We start from the raw sequence: 8632 nt of genomic DNA, 5'->3' as shown, positions 1-8632 counted from the left end.
TAAAAGGGGACTAAATGTCACAAAAAGAAAAGTTAAAATATTTTATTTTTAAATTCAAAATGCCTCATAGACTATAACATCTAAGGAGCAAAGATATTGAGAAATAAATGGAAAAAATAAAAATAAAAATAAAATAAAAAATCAAAAAGTTTAAAAACAAATACAAAAATAATTACAAACTATCCCAACCAAAAATGGACACCTACCACAAAGATGTTTTTGGATTTAAAAATTAGAAGTATTTTATGGTAATGAAACCACATGGTACTTCTACAGATAAAAAATTGTAAAAACAAATATTAATTTAAAAATAAAAATTGGCAGAGTAGACAATATTCTAAGCCAAAATTCAAATTAAAAAAAGGGGAAGAACAAAAAAGTAGAAAAAAGATACTGGAGCCACCATTGAATACAGAATGCATGTCAACAATATATATAGATATTTATGATTGGTTGATAAATGCATTTATGTCCCAATCCACATTGAGGCCATATGGGACATAAGTGCGCAATTCGTAAATCCAATAGGCTTCAAGGCGAGAAACACCTCTAGTCTTGGCTCCTCCCCTCCAAGGTGCCACATATTTGTCGATGATGAGAAACTGGGAACCTTTAGGGTTACGAGCATGGCATTCCCTATAATGCCGAGGGACCGTGTGTTTGGTGCTTCCACCAATGATCTTTGTCACATGTTCACCTACCCGTACGGAGAAGGCACGTATGGTGCGACCGACGTACTGCTTCCCGCACGGGCAGGTGACAAGATAAACAACATGCGTAGTTGCGCATGTGCAAAAAACCTTGATAGGGTATTGGCGACCAGTACTCGTAGACCTAAATTCTAATGATTTTGTTCTTCCATTGGTGTTAAACTGACAGACTCTACACTTCTTACAGGGATAATATCCTTTCATATCCTGAAAAAAGACGGGACGCTCAGGGGGATCGACCACATTGGGAGCAATACTATTTCTTAATGTTGGGGCTCCCCTGAAGATCACTTTTGCCTGTTCAGGTAAACTAGGGCCCAACACTTTATCGCTTTTAAGAATGTCCCAATGTTTATTGATGATATTTTTAACATCCCTATGTTGATTGGAGTAAGAAGTCAACATTGAGAACTTATAAGAGTCATCATTGGGACGTGGTTCCTTATCTTGCAAGAGACTGTCACGCTCAATTAGTGCTACTTGTTGTAACTCCATATCAACAGAGGATGTGTCGTAACCCTTCTCAATAAATCTTTCCCTGAGCATGGCTGCCTGTAAAAAATACATGTCATCATCAGAACAATTTCTGCGTAAGCGCAAAAATTGACTCCTAGGGACAGATTTAAGCCAAGATCTATGGTGGCAACTGTCTGTGGGGATGAAGCTGTTTCTATCAGTACCCTTGAAATGGGTTTTGAACCTGAAGCTCCTAGACACAAGCTCAATCTCCAGATCAAGAAATGTAATTCTACTAGGACTACTCTCATGGGTAAAAGAAATACCTCGATCATTCGTATTTAAAACTCGAAAGTAATCATCCAGAGATTCCTTAGAGCCATCCCACAGGAGGAGGACGTCGTCTATATATCTAGCCCATAAGACTAGGGAGGATGGTCTCTCACAATAGACGACGTCCTCCTCCCACTTGGCCATAAAAAGATTGGCGAGGCTGGGGGCAAACTTGGCCCCCATCGCCACGCCACATCTTTGAAGGAAATACTTCTGGTCGAACCAGAAATAATTGTGAGTCGTCGCAAACTCAAGCAATTCTATGACGAAAACTTTCTGTTCCTCTGTGATTGAGTCTGCATTATTCAAAAAGTGTCTGACTGCTTCAACACCGAGATCTTGCGGGATACACGTATATAAAGATGCCACATCGGCAGTCGCAAGAAGGTAATCGCCCTCAATCACAATATTCTCAAGAATTTTCATAGTGGACGGTCCCTCGGCATTATAGGGAATGCCATGCTCGTAACCCTAAAGGTTCCCAGTTTCTCATCATCGACAAATATGTGGCACCTTGGAGGGGAGGAGCCAAGACTAGAGGTGTTTCTCGCCTTGAAGCCTATTGGATTTACGAATTGCGCACTTATGTCCCATATGGCCTCAATGTGGATTGGGACATAAATGCATTTATCAACCAATCATAAATATCTATATATATTGTTGACATGCATTCTGTATTCAATGGTGGCTCCAGTATCTTTTTTCTACTTTTTTGTTCTTCCCCTTTTTTTAATTTGAATTTTGGCTTAGAATATTGTCTACTCTGCCAATTTTTATTTTTAAATTAATATTTGTTTTTACAATTTTTTATCTGTAGAAGTACCATGTGGTTTCATTACCATAAAATACTTCTAATTTTTAAATCCAAAAACATCTTTGTGGTAGGTGTCCATTTTTGGTTGGGATAGTTTGTAATTATTTTTGTATTTGTTTTTAAACTTTTTGATTTTTTATTTTATTTTTATTTTTATTTTTTCCATTTATTTCTCAATATCTTTGCTCCTTAGATGTTATAGTCTATGAGGCATTTTGAATTTAAAAATAAAATATTTTAACTTTTCTTTTTGTGACATTTAGTCCCCTTTTAAAAAAACTTTTTTGTATTTTCTATACAAACAGATTTTTTTTCCTTTATTGGTTATTTCCCTGGCTTTTCCCCCTTTGGTCATTGGATAAATGGATGGCCTTGACCATCCGTTTATTATATATATATATTTTTTTATATTTGGCTGCCGATGTTTTCAAATTATGGTGCCTCTCCCTTTTTTCTCATTTTTTTGGCCTCTTCCGTGCGTTACACCTATTATCAAGCGGTGGAGCGCATTGTGGATCCAATCTGAGGCGTGGAGCGCATTGCTGGAACGCATGCTGGTTGCTTCAGCCACCATCGTTCTGATGACACCGCGGCTCCAAACCGAGGCTTGGTGCGCTTGTGTGGAGCGCACTCTGACGCTGACACGTGACAGTGTCATGCTTTCCGGCTGAGGCGTGGAGCGCATGGTGGAGCGCACGCCGGCCGGACAGGTTTGTTCATCTTTGGGGTGTGTTTCAACTCCGTTCCGGATGCTGCCGGTGGGCTAGCGCTAAGCTGGGTGGGCGATCGGCTCCCTCATTCATCAATTGAGATTGGATTATGTGTCGGCGCCACATTTTTACTTTTACTTCTTCTGTAAGGTAATTTGGACCAATTGGGATTCCACATGTGGAGCCACCATTGAGGTAAGGGTATCTTGTCTTTATAAGCGTTCCCTGTGCAGTATGTCAGCACCCCAGATGATGATCGTTTAGACTGAAACATGTCGGGAATTTGCTGACAATACTGCTCTTTGTTACATGCCTGTTACCAATGCTGAAAATGTGAGTGTAACCCATTTTTTGATTTTGCTATCAAGTAAATTTTTAAACGGATTTACACTATGTGCATTTTTGCCTTCTTTTTTCTAACTTCCGTTGTATTGAGTGTCTGAACCTCCATATGGACCCAAGTCTACAACCTAATACAAGGTGCTTCTGAACCGACTTTCACCTGATCCTGTGTTGGACTTCACCTCCTCGCTGGTATCATCAACTTTAAAGCGCAATTGACCCATTAGGTATATGCCTATTCTGGGTCCACAGCTTCTGGTAAGCCTCCATTTACTTCGGTGCTGGATTTATACATCTTTTTTACCTATGAAGATTTATTACCATTTCTTTATTGAAGTTTTTTTGCACATTTATCCACTGTGAACTGAATTTTGAGGATTTATCTATTATTAATTTTTTCACAGTTTTTGTTTCTGGACTACTTTAACGTGTTTCATATGGACACTTTTCAATGATAGGCTAAATATCAATATACCCAATCCTTCATTTCACTTATAATTAGTGCTACACTTTATGTTTTATTTAGGCCTACTCTGTAACTCAAAAAATGCAACCTGTAGAATTTTTTAAACGTCGCCTATCAAGATTTTTAAGGGTAAAAGTTTGACGCCATGCCACGAGCGGGCGCAATTTTTAAGCGCGACATGTTGGGTATCATTTTACTCGGCGTAACATTATCTTTCACAATATATAAAAAAATTGGGCCAAATTTATTGTTGTCTTATTTCTTAATTTAAAAAAGTGATTTTTTTCCAAAAAAAGTGCGCTTGTAAGACCGCTGCGCAAATACGGTGTGACAAAAAGTATTGCAATGACTGCCATTTTATTCTCTAGGGTGTTAGAAAAAAATATATATAATGTTTGGGGGTTTTAAGTAATTTTCTAGCAAAAAAAAATGTTTTAGTCTCGTAAACACCGACTCTGAAAAACAGGCCCGGGGCTAAAGTGGTTAACCGCTGCTGATTCCAGATAATGGCATCCCACTCTCTCTGCTCTCACTGCACACAGCTAGATTATGGTGTGCACTGCTCCTGTCTCCCCATAAAAAGAGGAAGAAGTTATTTCTTTCACAGCAGCGGAAAACTTTATGTATATCTTCCCTTTGTCATGCCCTTCTCTATCTGCTACAACAGACAAATCTGTCCTGTGAACTCCCACGATCCATGTCCGCCTTGCATCAGAGCACTCTGTAAGTGCTCCAGAGATCAGTAAACGAGCAGAAGCTCTGCTTATTTCCATCATCCAATCATGTGCAAGCAAAAATGCTATTTTATTTTTATTTTTCTTGCATGTGATTGGGCACTGTTTGCAAAGTGAAATTTTACCTAATTTACTAAGTTTTGGAGCAACTGCACTTGCAGAATACAACTGCACAGTCTAGTTTCCTTTAGTAAATCAACCCCATAGTGCCTTTGTATCTGTTTCTTCCTTGCCAGCTAAACACTGGGCTACACTTACACCATTTACTGGTTGCAAACTATTTAAAAAATCATATATAACCCATTTTAACCACTTGACAACTGGGCACTTAAATCCCCTTCCTAACCAGACCAATTTTCAGCTTTTGGCGCTCTCACACTTTGAATGACAATTACTCACAATTATTAAATGTTTGTCCTTTTTTTCACACAAATATAGCTTTTTTTTGGTGGTATTTAATTACCACAGTTTTTTTTTGTTTGCGCTATAAATGAGAAAATTCTGTAACAAAAAAAATATTCTTTGTTTCTGTTCAAATTTAGCAATTTAGTAATTTTTCTTCATAAATTTTGCCCAAAATGTATACTGCTACATATCTTTGTTAAAAATAATCAAAATTGGTGTATATTATTTGTTCGGTGTGAAAGTTATAGAGTCCACAATCTATGGTGTCAATCACTGAAAATTGATTACACCTGATGTACAGTGTACGGCCTATCTCATTTCTTGAGACCCTAACATGCCAGAAAAGTACAAATACCCCCCAAATGACCCCTTTTTGGAAAGTAGACAGTCGAAGGTATTTAGTAAAAGGTGTTGTGAGTGAATACGGGTATGAATATGCAAGGCAGGGGAAACAACAGGGAACAAGGCAGCAGGGTACTGGATACAGGGCAGGACCAAGATCAAGAGTTAGTCTCCATTCACACTAATGTGTTTATTGATGCATTTCTCAGAAATGCAGGGAATTTTTTTTAACATGGGTTCTGTTTTTAACAAAATTGTCATATTATAAGGTTATTTCTCACACACAACATATGCATTTTCATATCTATTTTATTTTAAATTATAAATAATATACATTTGGATTTCCCTTAAAATGTAAATAGGGATAAGCTTTAGGTTCAGGTTGACGATTAGTTAAACCTCAATTCATGACTATTTCGAGTTTGCTGATTGAGTAGACTAAATGACTTGATTTGGCCAGTTCTCCCAGCTGCTCAAACCTCCAACTGCTGGAGTAGGAAGAGAAGGAGAACTTGTTGGGACTTTAAGTGAGGCCAGCCATGTCAAATAGGGACAAGATCAATACAAACATGAAATTAACAGTTCAAATATACTAGAAAGGGGAAATAGATATTGATTGATAAAAAATGCCCTCTAAGGAAGGAAGTAGATGACTTACTGCACAACCTCAAGACTAGGCCGTGTCAGGACGGTGTCTGAACAGGAAAGTGGGGATCTTGGGTATGGTATCCCCCCTTCCTTGGAGGGAATTTTTTAACAATCAATATCTAGTTCCCCTTTCTAGTATATTTACATCATTCTACTCCTGATGAATGGCTGTAATGCCAAGAAACACGTAGAGTGCCACTAGATGTCAAGAGATACTTGGTCTTATTATGTATTTGTATCCTATTATGTACATGTATCATATCTATTTATCAATTGTATTGCATGCTATGAGCAGCATATCTTAGCGTAAGTCATGTGACTACCTATTTATTTAATACAATTTTTTTTTTTTTAAGAATTTGGTATGAATTTAGTTTACAACAATAAATCATGTACTGTTAATTTCATGTTTGTATTGATCTTGTCCCTATTTGACATGGCTGGCCTCACTTAAAGTCCCAACAATTTCTCCTTTTGTATAAACTAGTATAGGGATGGAGGTCCGCCATGTGTAACAAGCGAGTGTGCCAGGTCACATCCAATTCACTGCTGGAGTGGGAAGACATTCAATTAGTGAGGGCATCACTACTGCCACTAAATGACAGCCTCTTGCCGGATTGTTTTATATTGTACACAAGAAGACAGGGATCCAGGAAATATCATTGAGCATTTATGGTCCATGACATCAGCACGGATGGCACTTTAAAGGAATCTTTGAAGAATCAGAGCACTATACAAGCTTTTAATGTTATGCTTTGACATTTGTTATCGCAGGCATTGTTGTATATATGGTAGGTATTTTAGACAATTTTTGATGATTCTATATATTTTACTGAGCACAGACAGCGCAGGAACTTCCCATACTAATTTAATAACATTCACCAGCTATCCGGGGAGCTGTCATTTGAAAGGGGAGTATCGGCTGGAGGGGATTATCATGGATAAGTGTTGGATTTTTTTTTCTTTCTTTTTATAAAGAACTTCTACAACAAAGTGTCTATGTGTTTATTTACTGATTTAATTTTTTTGTGGATTAGTATCAAGGGGTACTACAGTTTTGCTCATAAGTTTACATACCCTGGCAGAATGTATGATCTCTTGGCCATTTTTAAAGCAGCTGCTGACTTTTAATAATAGCACACTTACCTGTCCTGGAGTCCAGCGCCATTGGCAGCAGAGTACGAGCGATCGCTCGTCACTCTTCTGCCCCCACCGCCATCCTCGGTGAGGAAACCAGGAAGTGAAGCGCTCCGGCTTCACTGCCCGGTTCCCTACGGCGCATTCGCGAGTCGTGTGTGCCGTGCTTACTGGTCCCCGCTGTGTTCTGGGAGCTGTGTGTTTCCCAGAACACATCGGGGGGGGGGGGGAATCTGACATCCTGCCCGCAGTCTACCCGCAGACTGTGTGACTGGAAGTGGGTGCAAATACCTGTCTTTAGACATGTATCTGCCCCCCCCGAAAGGTGTCAAATGTGACACCGGATGGAGGGAGGGTTCCGATGAGCAGAAGTTCCACTTTAGGGTGGAGCTCTGCTTTAAGCGAATATGAATTTGAATGATAACACCAAAACTTTTCTTTCACTCATGGTTAGTGTTTGGCTGAAGCCATTTACTATCAATCAACTGTGTTTACTCTTTTTAAATCATAATAAAATGGAAACTACCCAAATTACCCTGATAAAAAGTTACATGCCCTGGTGTTTTTGGCCTGATAACATGTACACAAGTTGACACAAATGGGTTTGAATGGCTATTAAAGGTAACCATTCTCACCTGTGATCTGTATGCTTGTAATTAGTGTGTGTGTATACAAGGTCAATACGTTTCTGGACTCCTGACAGGCCCTTGCATCTTTCATCCAGTGCTGCACTGACATTTCTGGATTCTGATTCATGAAGAAAGCAAAAGAATTGTCAAGGGATCTGTGGGAAAAGGTAGTTGAACTGTATAAAACAGGAAAAGGATATAAAAAGATATCCAAGGAATTGAGAATGCCAATCAGCAGTGTTCAAACTCTAATCAAGAAGTGGAAAACGAGGAGTTCTGTTGAAACCAAACCACAGTCAGGTAGACCAACGAAAATTTCAACCACAACTGTCTGAAAAATTGTTTGGGATGCAAAGAAAAACCCACAAATAACTTCAGGTATGATACAGGACTTAAAACAGAGTCTCCAGAAGAAAGCCATTACTACACAAATGCCACAAATTATCCCACTTACAATATGCTAAACAGCACAGAGAAAAGACTCAAACCTTCTGGCACAAAGTCATTTGGAGTTATGAGACCAAAATTTAGCTTTTTGGCTACAACCATAAATGCTTCATTTGGAGAGGAGTCAACAAGGCCTATGATTAAAGGTACATCATTCCTACTGTGAAACACAGAGGTGAATTGCTTATGTTTTAGGGGATGTGTGAGCTACAAAGGCACAGACAATTTGGTCAAATTTATGGCAAGATGAATGCAGTATGTTATCAAAAAATACTGGAGGAACATTTGCATTCATCAACCAGGTAGCTGTGTATGGGACGTTCTTGGACATTCCAACATGACAATGATCCAAAACACAAGGCCAAGTCGACCTGACATTGGCTACAGCAGAATAAAGTGAAGGTTCTGGAGTGACCATCTCAGTCTCCTGACCTCAATATCATTGTACCATTCTGGGGA

This window comes from Rana temporaria, chromosome 10, assembly GCF_905171775.1.
Source record: "Rana temporaria chromosome 10, aRanTem1.1, whole genome shotgun sequence".
Classification (NCBI taxonomy): Eukaryota; Metazoa; Chordata; class Amphibia; order Anura; family Ranidae; genus Rana; species Rana temporaria.
Note: the sequence above shows the minus strand (reverse complement) of the source record.